The sequence below is a fragment of the Mus caroli genome, chromosome 3 (assembly GCF_900094665.2).
Source record: "Mus caroli chromosome 3, CAROLI_EIJ_v1.1, whole genome shotgun sequence".
NCBI lineage: Eukaryota > Metazoa > Chordata > Mammalia > Rodentia > Muridae > Mus > Mus caroli.
The window spans coordinates 50,088,418-50,112,911 of record NC_034572.1 but is presented as its reverse complement, the minus strand read 5'-3'; positions in this window follow the sequence as shown (position 1 = coordinate 50,112,911).

The following is a 24,494-nucleotide window of genomic DNA, read 5'->3' as shown; positions in this document are numbered from 1 at the left end:
TAGGTTTGGTCTTCTCATTGTGTCCTGGATTTCTTGGATGTTTTGAGTTAGGGTCTTTTTGCATTTTGCATTTTATTCTATTTTTGTGTCTATGTTTCCTATGGAATCTTCTGCACCTGAGATTCTCTCTTCCATCTCTTGTATTCTGTTGCTGATGGTCGCATCTATGGTTCCTGATTTCTTTACTAGGGTTTCTATATCCAGAGTTGTCTCTCTTTGGGTTTTCTTAATTGTTTCTACTTCCCTTTTTAGATCCTGGATGGTTTTCTTCAATTCCATCTCCTTTTTGGTATTGTTTTCCTATAACTCTCTAAGGCATTTTTGTGTTTCCTCTTTAAAGGCTTCTAGCTGTTTACCTGTGTCTTCCTTTATTTCCTTCTTAATGTCCTCCATCATCATCATAAGAAGTGACTTTAGATCCCTGTCTTGCTTTTCCGGTGTGATGGTGTATCCAGGACTTTCTATGGTGGGAGAGTTTGGTTATGATGAATCCAAGAAACCTTGGTTTCTGTTGCTTCTGTTCTTATGCTTGCCTCCTGCCATCTGATTATCTCAAGTATTTGTTGTCCTCAATATAACTGCTTGGAGCCTGTCCTTCCTATAATCCCAGTTGATTCAGGACTCCTCAGAGTCCAGCTTTCTCTGTGATCCTTTGCTTGTGGGCTCCTGTGAACCTGAGATTCTGGGTGTGTCAGAGTTCTTGGCAGTCAAGTTCCTCTGAGACCCTGAAATACTGGAGTGACCAAGTTCTTTTTATCCTGGTATCCTGTTGTCAAAGATCGTGGGCATGTTACAGTGCCTGGAAGTGGTGTCTCCTTTGAGGAGCATGGAGCTGTCTGGTCAGTGGTCCTAAGATCTCATAGAGAGTCCTCTAGGGACTTTGGGGGTGTCTGCCGACTCCATGCCCAAGGTAACCCAGTGTTGGCACCCACTGGAAGGGACTTGTGACCCTGGTCAGGCCAGGTTTTCTGCTTCCCTAATGCTGTCTCAGGTCGCATACGATTGAATTGGAACAGAAGTTGTGTTCCACTCACCAGTGGTCCTAAGATCGCGTGGAGAGTCCTCTAGGGACCTTGGGGGTGTCCACTGACTCCGTGCCAAAGGTACTGGCGCTGACCGGAAGAGACATTTGACCCTGGCTTAGGCAAGTTCTACTCCAAGGCTATTGCTATTCTTGATGACCATTATATGACATTGTCATCTCCAAAATTCTAAGGTCTTTGACCACAGCTGGGCTCCACTTTTACCAATGGCCTTTCCTAGGCTTTCTTCATGGTGACAAGCCTTGACTTTTCATCATGATCCCTTCATTCTGGGTCTTTAGCTACCATTGTGGCTGTACCTTCAGCAATGAACACCTTCTCCTAGCCTCTCACAGCACCGTATTTCAGCTGTTCACCATGACTCATGCCCTCAGAACAAATAACACTGGGACGATTCTTTTTTTTCCCTTTTTTAAAATTGGGTATTTATTTAATTTACATTTCCAATGCTATCCCAAAAGTCCCCCACACGCTCCCCCACCCACTCCCCCACCCACCCACTCCCACTTCTTGGCCCTGTCGTTCCCCTGTACTGAGGCATATAAAGTTTGCATGACCAATGGGACTCTCTTTCCACTGATGGCCAACTAGGCCATCTTCTGATTCATATGCAGCTAGAGACATGAGCTCGGTGGGTGGGTGGGTTACTGGTTAGTTCATATTGTTGTTCCACCTATACGATTGCGGATCCCTTTAGCTCCTTGGGTACTTTCTCTAGCTCCTCCATTGGAGGCCCTGTGATCCATCCATGCTGACTGTGAGCATCCACTTCTATGCTTGCTAGGCCCCTGCATAGTCTCACAAGAGACAGCTATATCTGGGTCCTTTCAGCAAAATCTTGCTAATGTATGCAATGGTGTCGGCCTTTGGAAGCTGATTATGGGATGGATCCCCGGATATGGCAGTGTCTAGATGGTCCATCCTTTCGTCTCAGCTCTACTAACAAGTTCAGCTGCCAGCTTCAGGTACAACTTTGGCTGCCTTATAGCACAGCTTCTGTGAAAAAACACTTCCCAGAAAATTTTGCCTATTCTTAATTGCTACTAATCTCTCAGCTCTGGCTGACCAGAATCAATTGTCCCAGTAATTTAAAGGTTTTACTTTAGTGGTTCTGGTCTCTTGTTAATCAGCCAATTCTTCAGCTCTAGCTGACCCGACATCACAGGTTCTTCACACAAATAGCCCACTAATGTCTTTACTTTCCTCTTAAACTTCATAAGCTAGGCCTCCATTGTCTGAACTGTTATCAACATGCTTATCCTCAAAGCTCTGACAACAGCTAGTGAGTTCTCAACCCTCAATGTCTTTTCTAGCCCAAAATTCCAAAGTCCTTCCATTACCCTCCCCAAAACATAGCCTATTCTGTCACAGTAATACTCCACTATCCTAGTAATAATTTCTTGGAGTTTCTATTGCTATGATGAAATACCATGATATCATGTACAAAAGCAACTTGAGGAGAAATCTTTATTTGAATTATATTGCTAATCATACCCAACAAGAGTAAAGACTACTTTTTTTTTCATCAAATTAAGTAAGCTTTATTTTCTGTCAGACAAAACTATCTTCCTACAGTGAGATTTGAGAGAATAGCTATGAACACAGGAGAAGTGAAGGTTTAATAGACCCAAAACTGAAAGACTAAGAGGTTTCCTAGGGTTTTGGTTATATAGAACCTTGTCAGATTTGACAGAACATCTTATCCTATCAGGGTAGAGGTTAAAGTATAGGGTATGGAACATGTCAACTCAGGAAATGGGTTAAAACACATTCAAACTCAAGTTTTACAGAAAAAATGGAATGAACTTATTTTGATCTTATAACAAAGCAGCTTCTAATCTTAAGATGGAGTCAGGCTGGGTCATCATTCTTCCACAACACTGTTCATCGTGGAAAGAAGTCAGGGCAGGAACTAAAATGATGCAGGAACCTAGAGGCAGGAGCTGATGCAAAGGTCATGTAGAAGTGCTTATCACTTAATTGTTTGCTTTTTATGACTTGCTCAGCCTGCTTTCTTATAGGACCTAGGATCTCCAGCCCAGGAATATAATTATCCATAATAGGTTGGGCCCTCCCCAGCCAGTCACCATTTAAGAAAATGCTCTATAACTGGATAGTATGAAGCCATTTTTTCAATTTAGGCTCCTTGCTTTTGAAATAATTTTGGCTTCTGTAAAGGTGGCATAAATTCCTAGCTAGCACAGATTCTTCAGTGGTTAGGAGTGTTAACTATTCCTGTAGAGGATCCAGGTTCATTTCCCAATTCCCACTTTGGGTATCTCACATAAGTCTGAAACTTCACTTCCAAGAAATTTGACAACCTATGGCTTCCATGCGCACAAACTCATACAGGAAAACACACAAGCATATAAAGTAAATAAACAAATAAACAAATAAGTAAATATTTAAAATTATAATCTCTGGAATTCACAGAAGAATTATCTATCCATTTATATTTCTACTAATAAGGAAATCAACAACAGCAGACCACCAACAACAAAAATCAACAACAAAAAGACCTCAGATTCTTCATTCACTGAAGTAGCTCCGAGCTATTTCTAGTTTGCACTCCACATTCGACTGCTGTTTTGAAATCTCAGGATAATAACACTCTCTATCACAGATAATATGCTAAGTGTTACTATAATTGGGAGATATCATTATAAATTGAAGTATAACCTTGTGGCACACACCTTTAATTCCAGCACCACACAGGCTACAGAAGGATCTGTAGAAGGATCTCTGTGGCTAGCCTGGTCTATAGAGTGGAATCTTTCTTCCACAAAAAAACAAAAAAAATTGCATGGAATATATATATATATATATATATATATATATATATAACACATAACTTATTGAGACTAGAGATTGGAAATGCTAATTGAGATTTTCTTGTCCTTGTTTGACTTTCTAGCAGAAAAGTAAATGCTTGAATTTATAAAACTTGGTGCAGACAAATTTTAATTCTAGACAGAGAGCCTCTAAAAACTAAGATAAAAATGAATGGCAGAAGCAATGGGTTGATGAGGATCAGAATCCAGACAGATAAGATTTTAGATTCTTCTCTGTAGTTAAGCTTTGTTGTAGAGATATGGTGTGTGTGTGTTTGCTTCCTAACAACTTACCTGCACTAGGTTAGAAGCAATGGAAGGAGGGAGACAGCGCAGGTAACTGGTTATGAATTTAGGGGGGAAATGTGAACAGACATTATAATGAGTACCTTATTAAAATACAGTTGATTAATAGCAAGTGTTATAAAAGTCTTTATGTTCTAGGTAAGCATTCTTCTTTGTCTTGTTCTAATCATAGATAAGGCTTAAAGTGGGCCAAGGAGCTCTCAGAAGTGTATATGCTGCTTTTTTTCTGACCCCAGAAACAGAACCTGACAACATTATTATGTCAGTACCTGAATGGGCAGATGTGAGGGAAAGTAAAAAATATCTGTTTTATGGTATGAGGAATAGGATTTTGTCAGCATAAATTAATATTTTGATCAATGAAAGGATCATATGCATTTTTTGGCTGTGAAGAATATATTGACCAGTCAGCGGCTCAACAAACATCTAAAGAAGGGTTTCTGTGTGACTCCAAACAACTTCTAAACCAAATTACTGCAAGATCCATTTGAATGTTAGCTTTACAAAGAATAATGGGGCAGTGGTCATCAAAGTTATCCTCAAAATCTTGAATAGTGACTATCCTTGAAAAGCTGCTACCAGTTCTTAAGAATAGTTTCAGTGGTGCTAATGATCAATCATTAATGATTTGGTAAAGAATAAATGAATGGCTTTTCAAAGACTTCTAGAAAACATAGTGTAACATACAAATCCCTAAAATTTGAATCTAACTAGAAAATAGCAGATGACAAACATGGGCACCAACCTTGTCCAAGGCTTAAGAGATAATGAAAGATCAACTGGATCTTATTATTGGCCAGTGCTGGCTAAGAGAGTCAAGGGGGAATCAGATAGGTCCTGACATTACTGAAAGTGAGATGGTAAAATTATCTTCTGGAACTTGAAATCCAAGTTAAATAGAAAGATCTGAGGGAGGTTATCCAATAAAATTTTTTGAAAAACCACCAAAGGGATCAGGAGATGCGAGGCCTCTGTGCAAGACTTGAGTTCTTTCAGAACAGAGCTCTTTAAAAGAGTCATGTTCCTGTGGGTGTCTTACTTGACAGAACACACTCATGCACATCTGGACTTGTAGGCCTGTAAGCCTGAGGAAAACTCTGAGACTCATCAATTTGTTACAAATAAAATTTTAATCTTTCAAGGTTACTTTCTTTTCTTCTACAAAATTTTATGGTTTGAGAGCATATTGACTTTTTGACTTACATTCCTCTAAATTCTACAATTGGTGGCAATTTTCAGATTGAATGAACATGGCCCAGTACCAAAAAAATCACAGTCAGAAAAAAGCAATTTAATTCATTGAACACATATCAAATTTTAGCATCTTCTTGCTGAAGTAATTTGCCTGTCATCTTCTTCACTCCTGAAAACCACATTATCTCATGGATGCAATCATTTCTGTTTCATTGATAAAGCGAGTAAAGCTTCACGTGCTGAAGTTAATTGAAGGTTTGAGATTTGAACCAAGTCTTACCTACCTACAAACTCTGTGCTTTAATTAATTCGTTATCCTAGATGGCTCCTAACAGGAGTACAGAGGCAAACAGCAAGCACCTGAATAGGACAAAAGGCTGAGGATATTCAAGAGCCCAACATCACATCATAGTGAGAAAGGAAAAGTCCTTAAGAGAGGAGACACGAGGGTCCCTCTCCTTTCTGCATTGCAAAGTAATGTCTTTAAATGGTACACAAAACTTACAAACATTGGCACATTTCAGGAGGTAGACAGAAAGATTGGATTTGGTAGGGTTTGCTAGATAACATAAGACCTTAAAGTTTGGCTCTTATACACAAAAGTATCTTATCAGTTCTAATCAGGCTACAGGTACAGGTATACTTGACTGATCCATACACTCTGCTGGGCTGCCATAAGTAAGCACAGCAAAGAACAAGGCCAACCCTCTGATATTGCCACCTATTAATTTGCAAATTCTATCTTCCTCTGTTCTTATAGTATTAGGTTCTTGAAACTTCAAATAGCCCTTCTTATTCCATGCTTTTCCCCTTGGGAATCTAATGTAAACCATGATATCAGTTGTCCAAATCCATGTTAACCTTTTTTTTTCCTGATGCTCTAACAAAACACCACAGATCAAGTAATCCTTGAAGAAAAGAGACAGAAGAGTTTTTATAGTGAGAGGGGTTTGCTAGTGGAGATCATGGTGCCAGTGTCAGCTTGGTCCCTGGTGAGGGCTTCCTTGGTGCTGTGCAGCTAAGGGCATTTCACTGTGAGGCAGAACTTCCTCAGCTTGCCTTCCCAACAAAATCGCTCTCTTGAGAATTCATTAAATTCATTAAGCAAGGAAGAGAATAATCCATCATAAGGACAGACTCTCATGATCCAATCATTGAGAGACCTTACCTCTCAGAACCATTAACATTATCATCTGGAGATGAACTTTTTAACACTCGGAAATATGGAGAATCCTTCAAATAAGTGTATAGCGATAGATAAATGATACTCTGCTGATACTCAGACTACAAGCTTTATACCTCTAATCTAATTTCAGGAATTCAAACCCATGTAACTCACTTTATGCATGAAATATTTATTGCATATTTCAAAAGGTGAGTCTCAAGTTACATGCAAAAAGAATCAACTCTATCTATAGATCCATTTTATATCATTGTACACACATATATATATAAACATACATTCACGTATGTATAAGAGAGAGAGAGAGAGAGAGAACATGCATGTGGAGTACACATTATGTGTATATGTGCACATGGAAGTCAGAAGTCAACATTGGAGACTGGAACCTGAGGCTTAGCAATTAGGTGATGTTGGTTGGCCAGTGAGCTTCAGAGTTCCTCCTATCTTCTCCCCAGTGCTGGGATTATAGCAGTGAGCCATAGTACCCAGCTATTTACATGGATACTGGGGATCAAATTCAAGTCCCCTTGTTTCTAAGGAAAACACTTTATTGAATGAGCTATAAACTCAGCTCTTATTTTCTGTATTTTTTTAACTTTTAATATTTTTTATTAAGTATTTTCCTCAATTACATTTCCAATGCTATCCCAAAAGTCCCCCATACCCTCCCCCTTCCCAACTTCTCTACCCACCCATTCCCATTTTTTTTGGCCCTGGCGTTCCCCTGTACTGGGCCATATAAAGTTTGCGTGTCCAATAGGCCTCTCTTTCCAGTGATGGCCGACTAGGCCATCTTTTGATACATATGCTTGATGAACTAGTGTTTGCAGTCTAGCTGACTAAAAAGAAAACACTTGTCAGAGAGAACACTTTAGTGTCAGCAAAGGGCTCTCCAAGAACAAGTCTTCCATTTGCAACCTACATTCCCAACAACCTTTGTCAAAATCTCAGACACCAAACCAGGATTCCCTTTTTCCACATCAACACATGGCATAAAGCAAGCACCAGACAGTGAGTACTTGCCACCAAACATGGTAGGATTGTCTAAACCAGCCAAACCTAAATCCCTTCCCTCCCTTGTCTTTTCCACACAAATACGATAAAGGATGTGAGCTAGTTTCCTTTCACTACATTTTGCCACTTGAAGGACATGGTGCTTCCTCGTGTGGATTTGCTGGCACAGCAAGCACTCTCCTCTTGTAATATAGGAAGTAAGACAGGGAAAATCCATTTTCAGTGGCATGAGCTACTCCACACCATCGCTATCACTACCCCTGATTAAAACATCACACAATCCTGCAGGTACAATCTGCAGGTACAATGGAGACCATCATGTATGAGTGAGTGAGTGCTATAATGTTCCAAGGCCCCAATAAAATTGAAGTATCATTATAAAAATCACAGTATTACTCCAGATTTTGAGGTGCTTTGCCTCAGATATGTTCTCATGGTCTTATTCTCCTTAACTTGAGCATTTTATCAGTTTCCAAAGCTTTCAAGTAGCCCCTCAGGTCTGGGGTCACCAAGAGTTCCTGCTGTCTAAAGCATCCCTCTGGCAGGTTCCTCAATAATGAAGTGTATGCCCTGGTACTAGCAGTTTTGAGAACCTGGATCCCCATCCCTGCTCTGTCCCAAACCTTGGAAAGCCTTAAGCAAACCAATTGTTGATTGCAAAAAGAAAAATCATTTATTGTCCCAAATATACAAGTGTGAAAAGGATGAAGACATCCTTTGATGCCTTAATGTGGGTAAAGATGACTTCCCAATATTGCCATTAGCTGTGGGAGGTCATGGCACATATTAAAGTTTCCAGTTGTAGTTTTCCAACCTTCCCTAGGATCTTTCTGAACAAGACAACCCTCTGTGTGTAATCTTTAGGTCTGAAGGCTACAGATAAATGCAGACTCCTGCCACACACATCTTCAAGTACCTCTACTCGACTTCTAGTTATAGTCATTATGCTCTGGAAAGAAAATCAGTGTAATCTGAAAGGACTTTTAGTCCTAACTCTTAGAAGCACATTTTCCCCACTCACAAAATGCACTCTTAGATTTCTAGCATTCTTTTTGAGTCTGAGAAAATGGCAGCTGGCATTGATTTTATTAAGCAGTGGGTGGCTCCTCCTCCTCCTCCTCCTCTTCCTCCTCCTCCTCTTCCTTTTCCTCCTCCTCCTCCTCCTCCTCCTCCTCCTCCTCCCATTTTGAGCCAGAGTTTTATTATTCCAAGCTGGTCTTGAACTCACTATGTTTCAGCAAATGTCCTTGAACTTCCTGATCCTCCTGTTTCTTCCCCCTGGGTGCTGGAATGACAAGCATGTTTTGCAGGACTCTCAGTTTATGCACTGCTGGAGATGAAGCTCAGGCTTGAGTGCTGGGGGAGCATTCTACTAAATGAGCTATGTCCCTGACCCCCTAGGAAGTGTGGGTCTTATCTTCTTGCTTTGATAATAAGCAAGTCTATCATTACAAATTAGGGAAAGAAGATCTAGGGTAGTTTAGTAATTTGGCATGAGCATTCAGGAACAGGCTCAACTAAGACTGCTTGCCTATGTGCGCCGTGCCCACATGGTGGGGTAACTGAGTACAATGACCTGAATGATGGACCAGAAAACAATGCACACAGAGGCTATCGTGATGCTGAGCAGGCCAAGCACCACCACCACCACCACAACAACAGCAGGAGAGAGAGAGAGAGAGAGAGAGAGAGAGAGAGAGAGAGAGAGAGAGAGAGAGAGAAGGGAAAGAAAGAAAGAAAGAAAGAAAGAAAGAAAGAAAGAAAGAAAGAAAGAAAGAAAGCAAGCAAGCAAGCTGTGTGGAATTTTTATCAATCCTTTGGGACACAACAAATTCTACTTATTTTTTTTTTGTTGTTGTTGTTGTTGTTTTTTTAATTTTGTGGGGGTATTTAGGGGCTGAAATCAGAACCTGGCTACAATCCTTGCTAAATCAGTGGCTTAAACAGAAAATTGCCTGTCTGGGTGTTTTAGTACAGGTATGCTGGATGTCTCTGAGCTCTGGTCACTGGTATGCAGACACTCCATCAGCTGCTTAAATCCTTTTCTAATGAGGTGGGTTCTCATTAGAGTCCACTGCCTACAGCATGTTCTCTCTGTCAGACACGGAGTTCTACAAGCAGTTCCATCTAAGACACTTTAGCCAGCATGGGTTTTTCCATCTCTATTCTTTGCAGTCCTGCTTTCTGGTGCACACCTTTTTTTTTTTTTTTTTTTTTTTTCAGTATAATTGTTAGAGTTTTAACTCCCTTCTATCTCTCTGGTTTTGTTTTTTTTTCCAGCGAAGTCAGCAATTTTGCCACCCTCAGCTCTAGTCTCTTGGCTTTGTCAGACTGTTGTTTGCAGGTGCACAGTTTATTGGCAGTGTGTTTTCTACAAGACATCTTGAAACCTCATTAAGTATTTCTTAATTTCAATTTTCTTTCTCCAGGTTGGGAGAGATGGATTAGTGGTTAAGAGCACTAGCTTAACCTTACAGAGGACCTAGGTTTGGTTCCCAGCACCCACATGGTGCCTCACAACCACCGTTAACTCCACTAGAATATAATTCAATATATGTGTGAAATTACCCGAGAGTAAAAGTTAGTACAAAATGGGGGGAAGTGAAAAATTAAGGAAAGAATTTAGTTTGAGAAAATAGTAAAACACAAGGAAAAAAAAATCAAGTCCCTCAAAAGAAACTTTCCTTAGATGGTAGTTCAATGAAAGCATTGCCACACCCTATTGATAAGTCTTTCAAGACACACATACACACACACATACACATTTCAGTTTACAAACCAAGAAACACCCCAAATGTAGAGAAATGTACAATTCTCAAAATCTCTGAAAGGAAGTGAATATCTGGACACAGAAAAGAACTCTTTTTACTGTTCAGATTTCAAATTGGGTCTAATGATAAACAGTCATTATTTCCCAATCTGATGGGCATGAGTAGCTAAGACTTTATTTGACTGAAGGTGTAACAGTGAAGTTTCATTGACTTCATTCTGAGTCACCTGAGACCTTAGCAGTCTCTTTTAAAAATAACTGAACACAGTCTGAGTGATTGCACATCCTACCTATTATTCTGCTCAAATAAATTTTCCAAAATGGTTAGATTCTATTATAAGTGAGAAACTAAGAACTTAGAAATGGAAGAATAGAGCTCAATATGATGATTGTACAAGTCATTCAGAATCAGTGATATGGGTACCCTGCTGATATCATTTTTAATACCAGAGCTTATGTCTGACAAATGCAGGGAGGGAAAGGGTATAGAGAAATGAACTTGGCAGATTCACTTTTCTTTTTAACATACTTGTTTACTTTATAAATTTTATGTAAAATACTGCTTCTTATGCAGAAGGTATAAACATTGCTCAGGCTTTGCCAGAGGGATGTTTTAGAGGTTAGTCAAGATTTGTCTTAGCTCTTCTTGGATAGATATTTCAGAAGTCTCATTAAAGGAAGAAAATCAAAGATGAAGAAACTGACGTTTATAGAGATCCTACTTCTACAAGCCTTAAAGTTAGAAGTCCAAACACTGAGGTGCCTCCCCTACTTTAAGCATCCTCTGAGTCTGGACCCACATGGCTATCTCACACACTTTAGTCCTTCATCTCCCATCCCTGCTCTCTCCCTGCCCCTTCCTTGGAAATGCCACCTTGGAACCTAGCTCAGTCTTTTCATCTTTGTTTAGACTATTCTTTCTTCATATTTTATATTTTATATGGCTCTATTCTCTCTCTCTCTATCTATCTATCTATCTATCTCTCTCTCTCCTCTCTCTCTTCTCTCTCTCTTCTCTCTCTCTTCTCTCTCTCTTTTCTCTCTCTTTTCTCTCTCTCTCTCTCTCTCTCTCTCTCTCTCTCTCTCTCTCTCTCTCTCTCTCAATTATTACCCCTAATAGCCCATGTAAACATAGAATTTTATTCCATGCACAATAATTCTCACCTGTAATAGGAATATTTAGAAATCTGAGACAGGAGGATTGCCATGATTTTTGAGGCCAATCTGGGCTACATAATAATCCCAAGACAGCCTGGGCTTCAGAGAAAGATCTTATCTTGAAACAACAAATAGAAAAAAAAAATGTAACAAGTTAGCATAACTTGCCTAGCATACACAAGGCCCTGTGTTCAAATCTCAGGAACACACATACACACCACCACCACCACCAACAACAACAACATACTAGCAGAGATCTACCTTCTAGTCCCAACCTGATATTCCCAAAGAATTTGCCACCGACTAGTGTATTATACATTTGCTTGTTTATAGGTTTGCCTTCTGAGCTACCCACTGCAAGACAACTTCAATGACCATCTAGGTTTATCACTCTATTCCTGGAACCCAGCAAAGGGTCAGGTTCGTAAAATATTCCAGGTAAATATTTCTTAAGTTGGTAAAGGAATTTATTCTCCTCTGCTTTCCCAAGTCAAATAAATTATGAAGACAAACACAGAGAAAGAAAGGAATCCCCGTGCCAAATGAAGTGGAACTACCAAGAGGCACTGAGCCTGAGCTCTGTGGGAAAGCTTAAAATTAGAAAATGAAATGCTAAGCATGCTCCCTCGTGCCAGGGCTGTGGTTCATGTTAGATCCCTGTCTGAAAAGCGGCCCAGGAAGGGAGGCCAAATGCATCAGGCATTTAAAACTCCTTCTCCATCCAATGGTTGATGGTAAAGATGCTTTTCAGTTGTTCCCACTGCCGTCTGAAGCAAACATCATTTCAAGGAAGCAAGACATTTACACTGGGAAACCCAGAAGGGCCCAAATGGATCCATGCCAATCAAAAGACATCCATTTTTAAGATACTGCAACTAAAGTTGGCTTTTCTTAGCATCTCACCAAGACAAATCTGCATGGCCTTTAGAAGATCCATAAAAGTTGACACCAATATAGGGCTAGAATGCACAATGCATTTTTAGTTGCAATGAATTAAGTTAGCTTTAAGTATTCTCATTCAAACCACGGAAGGTTCACAATGATTCTTTTCAAATCCCCTTTCCACCTTGGCAGCTTACAAAATTTACTTCTCCTTTGCCAGCTTGATACACATTTAGTGGTTAGGTCACTTTTTGCATATGGAGGGAGGGAGAAAGAGAGAGAGAGTCAATTTTGATGTGATCAGATATCATCATTCATATATTGAGTTTCTATTGGGAACATATTGTGTTCTGGATGTCAAAAGATATCAGATGAAAATGAGGTAGTTGTCCCTAATAAAGTAAATATCTAACAAAATAGCATTGTTTAACTTGTGCAGTGGGGACTGTCGGTATCAATGTTGTACTAACAGATCCCACATTTTAACAAACTCCTGAAAATGAAGCTCCTGAAAATGCTTTCCCATATCTTGCTTCTGGGTAAGTCCAAGAAGAGAAGACATGCTCATTGAATGTACAAATGAACACAGAAATCATCAGTGTCACAGTTAGACAACCTTAATTCACACAAAAAAAAGTAATTGCAAATTAAAGCTTTTAAAAATAAATATTTATTTATTTTAAGTTTGTGTGTATGTTTGCCCTCATGCATGCATATTCCCCACATGTTTTCAGTGCCTGCAGAGGCTATATAAGAGTATCAGATTCCCAGAAACTGGCATTACAGATGGTTGTGAGCTTCCTGGGTTCCATGTCCTCTGAAAGAGCAGCCAGTTCTCTTAACTGCTGAGTCATCTCTCCAGCTCCAAGATGATTATATTTTATTGTGTCATCTCTAGGACATCCTGATTAAGCCCAGTATAAATGAATGCTTTCCTTTCGTGCTGTTTCATTATGTGTTGGGTCCTGTGTCATCGCTTGCTTTGAACTGTTGTTAAGTAGTCAAAAAACCTAGGCTTAGCAGACTGCTCTCCCTTTTTCAGCTTTGAATTGCACATGCTGCCCTAACAGTGGTATGTGTGTCTTAAGTTCCCTGATGAGTCCTTGTAACTTTAATTAGTATGCCATTTTCTCTGTTGTATAAATTAATTTTATTTATGTATTCAATTGAATAGCTCCTTATTCAGAAGGCATCCAGTTAATACCTACAGGACACCAATCATTCTCTCAAGAAATTGGAGATAACTGGAAATGAAGCAAAGAGCGCATTACTTTTAGCTTGTTTTGGAATTAGCTAAGCTCAAGCTCATGAAGGATCACCTGCATGTAAGGAATAATTAGACACTGAGGCAAGTTGCTAAAGTGAAGAATTTCTTATAGATGCCATTCAGGGTGTCTGACTTTCTCTTGTGAGTTATTCAAATGAATAAATATTTCATTAGAAGCAGGGTCACAGGGGCTTTGTATCATTATACTCCCTTTAAGTCCTTACTTTTATGAATTAATGTATATGAAGACAAATAACCAAGAGAGTCTATCCTCCTTCCCTTTGTTATCGATTCAAACAATGAAAGCAGAGAGAGGTGTCTATGAAAGTCAGTAGCTTTGGGAATTGGAGTAGGTGTAAGACTCTGGTCACCACTAGCCCTCATCTAAGTCATCTATTGTGCCAGGAGCTGAAAAACGTTTAACAACCTGGAAATGTCAGTTCTCTCAAAAGGAATTACAGCCACACTAATGTTTTGTTTGAAGAATATAAGAGATGCAAGGGAATTCTATAGAGAAGGAAAGAAATGTCTTTGACACCCAATGGGAAAAATACAAGCAAAAGCATAAAACTAGCTTTTTATCCCTTCTAGGATAGTCCCTTGTGATGGTTCAGGAGCTTGATCAGAATGTAAACATGTGACATCGTGAAAGAGGGGGAAAATCAATTGGGGAAAAGATCAATTCCTGCAAAATTGAGTATTCAATGCTTATAATTCATTTTTCTTACAAAGTGGTTCTAGTTTATCATAGAGATAAAGAGAGAGGGATTACTGAACTTAATGACTCAACAGTGAATGTGGTTTTCACACATGATGTCAAGATCATTTACTCTTGATGGTCTTTTCTTCTCTTCCCCATACCACACCCACTTCCCCACCCCTTCCCAGTTTCATCCAGAGGGGCCTGAAGAAGGTTTTAAAGAGAATCTTCTTTAAACCAACTTAGCTTCCTGCAGAAATTATAGTGTCAAATTTCAACATTCATAATTTTAAAATATTTGTTTATTTCTGTATAGCCCTGGTTGGCCTGGAGTTTCCCATGTAGACCAAGCTGGCTTCTAACCCACAGAGATGCCCTTGCCCCCATCCCCAAACCTGCCCCTGCTCCTGCCCTTGCCAAGTGCTACAATTAAAGGTGTATGCCACTATAGAATCGTAATTCTTACACACTCTCATTGCAAGCCTGGTGTTACTGTTCCCAGTTTTGTCTCACTTTGCTGAAGTCTGAGGAACTGGCTGCCTTACTGTCCCTGATTACTGTTTCATTTAGGTGAGAACACTGAGATGTCTAACTGAAAATATAAAGTGAGTTATCTTTGTGTCTGTATTACTCATAGAATCCTGGAAGTCAATCTTTACTGGGAAAGAAAATCCAAGCATGTGTTATAAACTGTGGCTGAGCAAGACACTGCTTTGGAATATCTATGATTCCAGGAAAACAGATCCTTGGCAGGCCATTCCTATGTCTGATACTCATTTCCTTTTAGACACTCTGCCCTTCCATCTCTGTAACAGAAGCACAGATATCTCTGGAAAGATAATGAAACTCCAATAGTTGGACAATTAAAGCCATCCTGGAAGAGAATATTTCATCGAGAGTCAAGCTCTACCTGGGTCACTGGCAAACAGCCTAGCCATGAAAGAGTTGTTCCTGGGAAATCTGTCCCAAAGGATTATAGAAGAGATGAGCTGTGGGCAAAAGTATGCCTGGAGCTTGTGGCTGAATGAGAAGCTAGGCTCATTCAGAAATGAGAGCAGCTATCATCCCAGAAGACCCTAAGGCCTTCGTTTATTTTAATAGGATTTTATTGAAGGGTTGCCCTAGTTTGGGGCTGATTTATTTAAAATGTAGCCACTCTTCACCGTAAATTCAAACATATCCCTTCAGATTCATTGACATTTGTAGAGTGTGGTTTTGTACTCTCTTCATTTAACATACACTTACTGAAAGATCACTGGCTGGAGAGCGAGCTCAGTGATTAAGAGAATGAACTGCTCTTCCAGACCAGAGGACATGATTTCAGTTCCCAACACCCCTTCACAATCACCAGTAACTCCAGCTTTAAGGAATCCTATACTTGTAGGAATCCTTAAATCCTCCCAGACCACGGGTACTCAGCCACTTGCACTCGTACACATAATTAAGAGCAAGGAAACAAATAAAGCAGAGAACATTATTTCAAGCTTTGAGCTTCAGCCCTGAAGCCAGAAGGACAAGAGCTGGCCACATGGAATTTCATCTTCTCTGTGTGTGGGTTGGGGTTGCGTTTGGGGGATTTTCAGCAGATGCTGGAAATTACAGACAGGAGCAGTGTGTGTGTGTGTGTGTGTGTGTGTGTGTGTGTGTGTATGTACATGTGCATATGTTTCCCTTTACATACATAAGGAATAAAGGGATGATTTATGCTCCAATCAGAACAGATTTATAGAACCTGATATGTTATCATGTTTTTCAGAACGACACTGAGACATATGTAAAGGGGCTGAAGATGTAGCTCAGGAGTGGGTCACTTAACTCTAATGTGTGAGATTATGGGCTTGATCCCCATCACAGAAAACCCAAATAAATAAAACGTGTGAACTGTTTGCTTTTAAACCTTGTGTGTAATACTTTCAAACTCTAGTTCATCAGGAGCAACTAGAAACTCAGAGAACAAAACTGCACATAAGGGCAAAAATGCTATGTACAATAAAAGAAAAGATAAAGTAATTTATCGCCTCTTTCTTTTATTTAAAAAATATAAAATTATGTCATAGAGTGTCTATGATAAGGATCGGGTGTTTGTTTGGTTTTTTGACTTCTGTTATCTTAGAATGAGAATCAGGACTGCTTTAGCTGTTATGACCTTTGTACTTAGATATCAGTGGCAGATACTATTTTGGAACCATATGGTGGCCAGGGACCAAGATGAAGTTTCTTAGAAACAGAATGTTTAAAATTGAAGAAAAATTAATAATTTTAAAATTATTAAAGTTTAGGGCTTAAGAAAATATTACATATAACATTGGAATAAAATGTTACCATATATTTGTGTGTGTGTGTATGTATGTATGTGTGTATGTGTGTGTGTGTGTGTGTTTGAGATCAAATGTGCTCTCATAGCTCAATTTCTTCAATTTATTCTAAAATAAAAATAAATAAATAAAATGTATAAAAACCGAGATATTCTTGCCTGCACTGGGCTCAGAAAACTGGGGTGGATTCTATTTTCAGTGTGATAGAAGGAGTTGGAGAAATCCCCTGTACAACATATCATGATTTTTACATGAACTAAAATACACATTGTACATTATACATATGTATATTTTGTCAGTGTAAATAATTAATTAGCATGTAAGATTGGAAACATGATTTAGTGTTTAAAAATATGTATCAGTCTTGCAGAGGACCTAAGAAGTTCTAAAAGATTAGCTTTCTTGAGGTTATACACTGCTGAGTAATTCCTATCTTTGTGGCCCCCCCTTTTTTCCCCAGCAAAAATGCTTTCTTCCCATCAGAGTGTAGAAGTATTTCTCAAAGTATCATCCACTGAGAAAGTCATCTTTTCAAGAGCAGTAAACAAGTGTTCTGCACATTAACTTCTCAGGCTGAGCATCTCACAGATTCACAAAGCTCCCCCTACTACAAACCAAGGACTTGCAATAATAATAATAATAATAACCTCAAATCTGAAATGTGCCACAATTCAAACCTTTTAAGCATTAAGTGCTCAAAAACATTTTTTTAAGTTGGAACATTTTTAATTCTAGATTTTCAAATTAGGAATATTTGACCTGTAAAGTCAACACGCATCTCTCTACTTCTGAGCAACCTCAGAATCTAAAAGATTGGGCCTAAATGTGTTATCAGGGAGCAATCCAGCTGCATGTAGTTCATTGCACCACTATTATCCATCCCACTGTCTCCTCTACACGCTCTATGCCCATGTTTCAGATATATCACTTATGCTGTCATAAAAAAAGGCCTGACCTATGGTCTCCATAGAAACACAACCCATGCCCTTGACCTAAATGATGCTTCTTTTACTACAATCCAATGATATGTTACTTTGTTTTCTCAATCAACCCTATTACTTGATTAGATCCTAATGAGTGTGTGGTCAAAATATCTCATAATCTATTCTACATATGCAAGTCTTTAAATTCATCTCCAAAATAATTTTGATGTCTGTTTTTTCCAGTACTCAGATCACATACCCAATAGCCTTCTGTAACATCCTTAAAGCCCCGATAGTTTAAGAAGAACACAAAGTGATTTTAATTATATTTCATGTTTATCTACATATCGTTGATGATAGAGGACATGCCACACTTGTGTGTGGATGTCAGAGGACAACTTGAGGAAATTGGTAATGTCTTTCTCGTGATACCAAGGAAGAATATGTCTGACCACAATGAGAGAAAGCAATAATAATGAGAAGTTGAAAGAAGGAAAAAAAAATTTAAAGTAATATTCAGGGGGCTGGAAAGATGGCTCAGTGGTCAAAATCACTGACTTCTCTTCCAGAGGTCCTGAGTTTTATTCCCAGTGACCACATAGTGGCTCACAACCATCTGTAATGGGGTCTGATGCACTCTTCTGGTGTGTGTCTGAGGACAGCTACAGTATACTCATATAAAAAAATAAATAAATCTTTTTTAAAAAAAGAATCTGTCTATTCAGCAATAGAAACATGATTCATTTTCCCCTTTCCTATTACTTTTTAATAGCCAAAATCATCCCTATGACATCACTTTTCTATTCAAATGTCCATATCTTCTTGAATGTGTGTACCTGACTTTACATTTTAATGACTTTATTGTATAATTATTTTTATCTTATGTCATTATCTTTTTGTTATAATTAGAGAATCATACCAAAATCTGTCAGGAAATAGAGCAATTATTCTAGGTGGTCATTTTTTTCTTTTGGTTAGTATGTGTTTTAATTAGGGCTTTATTGCTATGAAGAGACACTATGACCACAGTAACTTTTATTAAAGACAAACAAAGAAACCCATGTAATTGGAGCTGGCTTACAGTTTTAGTTTGTTCATGGTGGAAATCATGGTGTTGTGCAGGCAGACATGGTGCTGGAGAAGGAGCTGAGCTTTCTGCATTTAGATTTGCAGGCAGCAGGAAAACTGGGTCGTATTGCCTAGTTTGAGCTCCTGAGACTTCAAGGCCCAACTCCTAGTGATGTACTTCCTCCAACAAGGCCATAGCTACTCCAACAAAACTACAGTTCCTAAGAGTGCTACTCCCTATGGGCCCATGGGAACAATTTTTATTCAAACCACCACATTCCACTCCCTGGCTCTTATAGGCATATTGCCATATCATAATACAAAAGCCATTTGGTCCAACTTTGTAAGTCCCCATAGTCTATAATAGCCTCAAACTTGTTTAAAAGTCCAAGATTCAACACTTCTTCTGAGACACATTCAATAAATTAATTGCAATATCCTGTAAATTAAAATTAAAAAGCATATAATGTGTTGGAGTCCAGGAATCACCTCACAAACCACATGAACACACTCTCTCTGTAAGACGGGGATAGTTCATTGAGCATACATCCCAGGACTGATTGGCCAGGGCCATGGTCCATATTCAGGAACTGAACCATGGCATTGAGTTAGGATCCTACAGGACTTTTAAACCTAAACTCCACAAACATCTGTGCCAAGTTATTCTACCAATCAGGATTTAGGAATAAGGGATTTCCTTAGGCATGTTGCCTTTGTTGTACACCTATCCTGCTCCCATTGGTTGGGGTATTCAACTGGGGCAGGGGATTTGCCTAGGCTAATGTTCATGTCTTAACTTGTCAACCAGAATGGGACTTGTCTTGTCTACCATTCATGTCTGAATTTGCCAACCAGGATGTCAGTTACCCATTTATACTTCTCTTCCTGTCAAATAGGATGTCAGTTCCCAGGAGGCCTTGGGAACTTAAACTTTACTTGACCCCTAATCTAAATGGAAGTCTTATTCCAAATAGTTTCTTATATTGACTCAGGTGTCTCTCTTATGTTGGAGTCCATCCCAGGGGCATCTTATAAAAGCAAATACTATAAAAGCTTATACATCGTTGTAGGAAATGCTGCTGAGTACTTGGTTTTGGTCCAAGCTTATTGTGGGTGACTATACAACGCAGTTCTACTGACTTCTATCAAGATTGATTTCCAAGGGTACAGAATATAACAGAATATGTAATCAACTTGAGCATGAGGACTTTTCCTAGTAATAGCAGAAACATAAGAAAGTTTCCTTATAATGGCAAGCTAGCCAGGTAACAGTTACTCATGCCTTACCATTTTATCTAGGCCTTAACCTAAAGGCACAGGATATATATTACAATTCCAAAGAGGAACATAGTGAGGAGCTATGGAACCAAGGCAAGAGCTGGGCAAACAGTATGCCACTTTGCTATTTCCTACTGGGGTCCCTTCCATCATATATGGCATCAGTCTTCTTCAGCCTTCCTGTCCACAGTACAGAGCCTTTGCTTTGTGGGACTCTTTGGTAGCCACACTTTGTTACTTACACTATAGAAGAAAAAGATTGTCTATAATGTACATGGAACTTTTTATTAAGTTAAAACAGAACTCCATCAACATCAATAAAAGAGAACAATGAAAAGTGGGGTTTTTACAGAGCTCTTACCTGCCTTGCAAAATCCTGAGTGATGTAGCGGTATGTGGAAGATCTTTGGAGAATAAGCCATCAGGAAATGATTTGGTCAGTGGAACTGTTGCTCATGTGGTGCGAGACAACAAAGCAACATATATTCCCTTTCTTGTAGTTCATATGACCAAAAAATAAGCAAAAAATCAAGAGCCTCCAAATTATAAATGTTAAACCAAGAACTACTAAAACACAGTAACTTTAAATTTTATATTACTAAATCTATTAAAAATCAAATATAAGATATTTTTCTTGATCAATTTCTTAACTTCATTATACAAAATGTGCTGCTTCTTTCTCCAGAACAAACACCAGAGAGCGTATTGACTCTAACTGCATACATATCAAAAGATGGCCTAGTTGGCCATCACTGGAAAGAGAGGCCCATTGGACACGCAAACTTTATATGCCCCAGTACAGGTGAACGCCAGAGCCAAAAAAATGGGAATGGGTGGATAGGGAAGTGGGAGGGGGAGGGTATGGGGGACTTTGGGGATAGCACTGGAAATGTAATTGAGGAAAATACGTAATAAAAAATTGAAAAAAAAAAAGAACCTCCACAATCAAGGAAAAAAAAGAAATATGAAAAAATTATAAATTCCTCACTGCCAAGGACCAGCCTTGGCTTGAAGAAGGGTTCCTGAGAGAAAGGGTATCTGGGAGCAGGGAACAAATGACTTAAAGTCAAATCATGGGCTAGAAGCTGATGGCCTACTTTCTGCTCGAGACTGCTTTCCACATTAACCCTCTCTATGTATTCTTGAGACAGCTTTCTCCTGCTATTCTAAAAATTCTCTGGATAACTCATCTCTTGCAAATCAAAAGCCCAGTTTTTTTTATTTATATATCAATTCAGTCATTACCCAGGTTCTCTTTTATTCATTCCATGAATCAACATCCATCCAATGACCCAAGCCTCTTGATTGTTAGAAAGAAACAGCACACATAAGCACAAATAATAAAATAGTTAGGGGGACTCTACTCTGAAGTATCATTCGTACCTAAACTCCCTCTATCCTAGGCTGACCTTGAACTCAGGAATCTACCTGCCTTTGTAAACATTGCCCTGTGATCACCTCTCCCAAATTCTCTTTATCTCCTTCTTTAATATCTTTCTGACAAGCTGGCTCATAGTGCAGTTGCCTCTCTTTTTCTCAGTCTGCAAAGCCCCTCATATAATTCATATTGCATCCTTATATTTAGCATAGTTGAGAAATTATGTATTTTCAGCATTCTTACACACAGCCTAAAGGGCTGACCTGAAGGTCACAGTGTTCTACCATTTTGCTGAGACATTAGATATACCCTCACTTTCCAGACTCATACCACATATGTGTGTATGCATATATATTATATATGTATATATATGTATATAAGTGTATATAATGTGTGTATATATATATATGTATATATGTGTGGGTGTGTATATGTATGTGTATATATATGTGTGTATATATATGTATATGTATATGTATATGTATATGTATATGTATATGTATATGTATATGTATATGTATATGTATATGTATATGTATATGTATATGTATATGTTTTGTTTTTTAACAAATAAGCCTTATGCCCACAGCAACCATCGCCACTCATGGAGGCTCATGCCCTGCTGTTTGAGGGACAGAAGCTATGTCATGCCATCCTTGCCAAGGCTAAGCAAGACTCAGAATCTCATTTCATACCCAGAGATACAAAATATTTCATTCTTAATTCTTTTTATAAAAGAAAAAACCCACAAACATTGAATTTTTAAAATTGTCTCTTGCTGATTAGTAATTTTACTGGAAACACTAATCTGTTGAGTAATTTGAACCATAAAGAGAGGAGGTACCCTGCAGAGCCTCTATCCAAATACAAATCTTTCTACCTTCAGATAGTGCCACTTGTAGGGGGGCAGGGTCCAGATTTGAGTCTTCCAAATCTGGCCCTGACCCACAGGCTCAACCTTATACTGTGTCCTTTCCCCTTCACTTATTAGATAAAATCACATCTTTCCCTACATATCACTTAAATATTACTGTACCCTAACACCAGACCACCTTCCCTGCACAGTTGTTTCCATATCACATATAATAAATTATTGCTGACTGACATTTCTTAAATATAAGGCAAACCCCACTTAGAAAACTGCCCATTCCTCCCAGGTATTCAACAGGCAGACAGCATAGTTCAGGGGTTTCTATGCCTGTTTCTAGTTTTTCCCAAATTGCTTTGCTACCTAACCATTAATAGACAACATCCTTAAAAACCTGTTCTCTGTCCTATCTCCTCATACTAATAAAGGAGAAAAAAAACCACAGAATAATATTAGCTGTGAATAACAGCAGCCAAAGGCCTCTGCAAGTAGCTCCTGGCAATGTTCTTCTATTTGCATTCTGATGTCAGTTTGCCTAGATGGTTATTCCTCTCAGGTCTGGTGATTGGGTATGTGAACTAATTTACCAGCCTGCTTTAATATTTAGAGAGGAGGCACAGCTGACTAATAATTTTTAATAGCTTGCCTGCTATTGATTTCAACCCACACATTAAAGGCCTAATAAAAATTTTAACAGGCTTGCTGAAGGGACATAAGGACAACAGAAAGGCAATAACTTTTTGCCCAACTCTATGAAAGGGAAAAAAATTCCTTCAACTTCTTTTGGAAGTTTGAATGATAAGACGATTGCCAACTGTACCCCATCTCCACAGTGGGTTTCCTTGTGTGTGCGCAAGCAGAGGGTTGCTTTTTGTTTTACTCTGTCTTACTTTGATTTGTTTCGTAAAGAATAAAGTTGCTTTCCTCAGAAATGCGTTATTGTCGATGAAGGATGGATGAATTAGGTTTATGAATCCAAAACTTCTGTAGACCCAGCAATGAAGTCAAGAAACAATATTAAAAACAGACAACAACAACAAAAATCTCCTACGAAGAGGATACTTCAAATGATCACCCAGGTGGTTCCTTAAAGTCCTTCATGAGTCTGATCAGTCATTGGATGCAAGCATACAGAATACAGTGTAAACAAACAGAACCACACATTGGGGGTCCACAGCCATACATTGTGTGCTCCCTGAGGTTTAAAAAGAATGAAGGCCCCTCTATGTTCTGTATGTGAATTTCAGAATGACGTATAATAATTGGTTTGAAATCTATCGTGTCAGAAGGAAAGGGTTCCTTCTCAAGTACCATAGGTAGAAACAAGATCAATTAAAATTTTTCTTCTGGATTGTAGACATTTATCTTCACAAAGAAAAATAGATGTAAATTAATTGTATCTTTGTGTTGTAAGTCCCAGAAAGGTATCTGTTTGTATTTCATTTTCTCTGAGTCTTGCTTAGCCTTGGCAAGGATGGCATGACATAGTTCCTGCCCCTCAAACAGAGCCAGCAGGGCATGAGCCTCCATGAGTGTCGATGGTTGCTGTGGGCATAAGGCTTATTTGTTAAAAAACAATATATATATGTATATATATATCCATACATTTGTTTAAGTTATAATAAAACTTGGGATATTATATTTCGTTCTGACAAAATACCAGGATGCTTGGTGAAACAATTATTATGAACATTGAAACCAGTTATGTACAGAGAAGATGGCTTTTAAAGACAGCTCTGTCTTTGGCAGCTCTGCCGAGCTGTAATTCCCTAAGTGCACTGAAAGTTGTTTGCAGTAGATCAAGTGGTGCAGACTTTTTATGACACTGAAGTCAAAGTAAGTGGACTGTCACTAAAACCCACGAAGTCAGAAAAGAAGACTGGCTTGTTCTCTGCAGCCAGAGGTTTGTTGGTCAAACACAGTGCTGGGAGGCATGGGCAACAAATGGAGGAACAGCATCATTCTTCCTGGGAGATGATTTCAACTTTGTTCTGAAGACAAATCATGTGAAGGGAAGAGAGGGATATGATGACAACCAAGTTACCTGTCTTAGGTGCTAGAGACTAAATGGAAGGAAGCCCTTACCTCTAGAGCTTATTTAAACAGAGAGAGGCACAACAGGGACATCTGTTTGTCCCTGTTTTTTGTCTTTTTTTTATTTATGCACTTATTTACATCCCAAATGTTGCTCCCCCATCCCTCCTCACAGAGTTTCTCCTCCCATCTTCCCTCTCCTTCTCCTCTGAGAGGGTTGCCCCCCCCCCAATATCCTGCCACCCTTGTGCATCAAATCTCTGTAGGATTAGGAGCACTCTC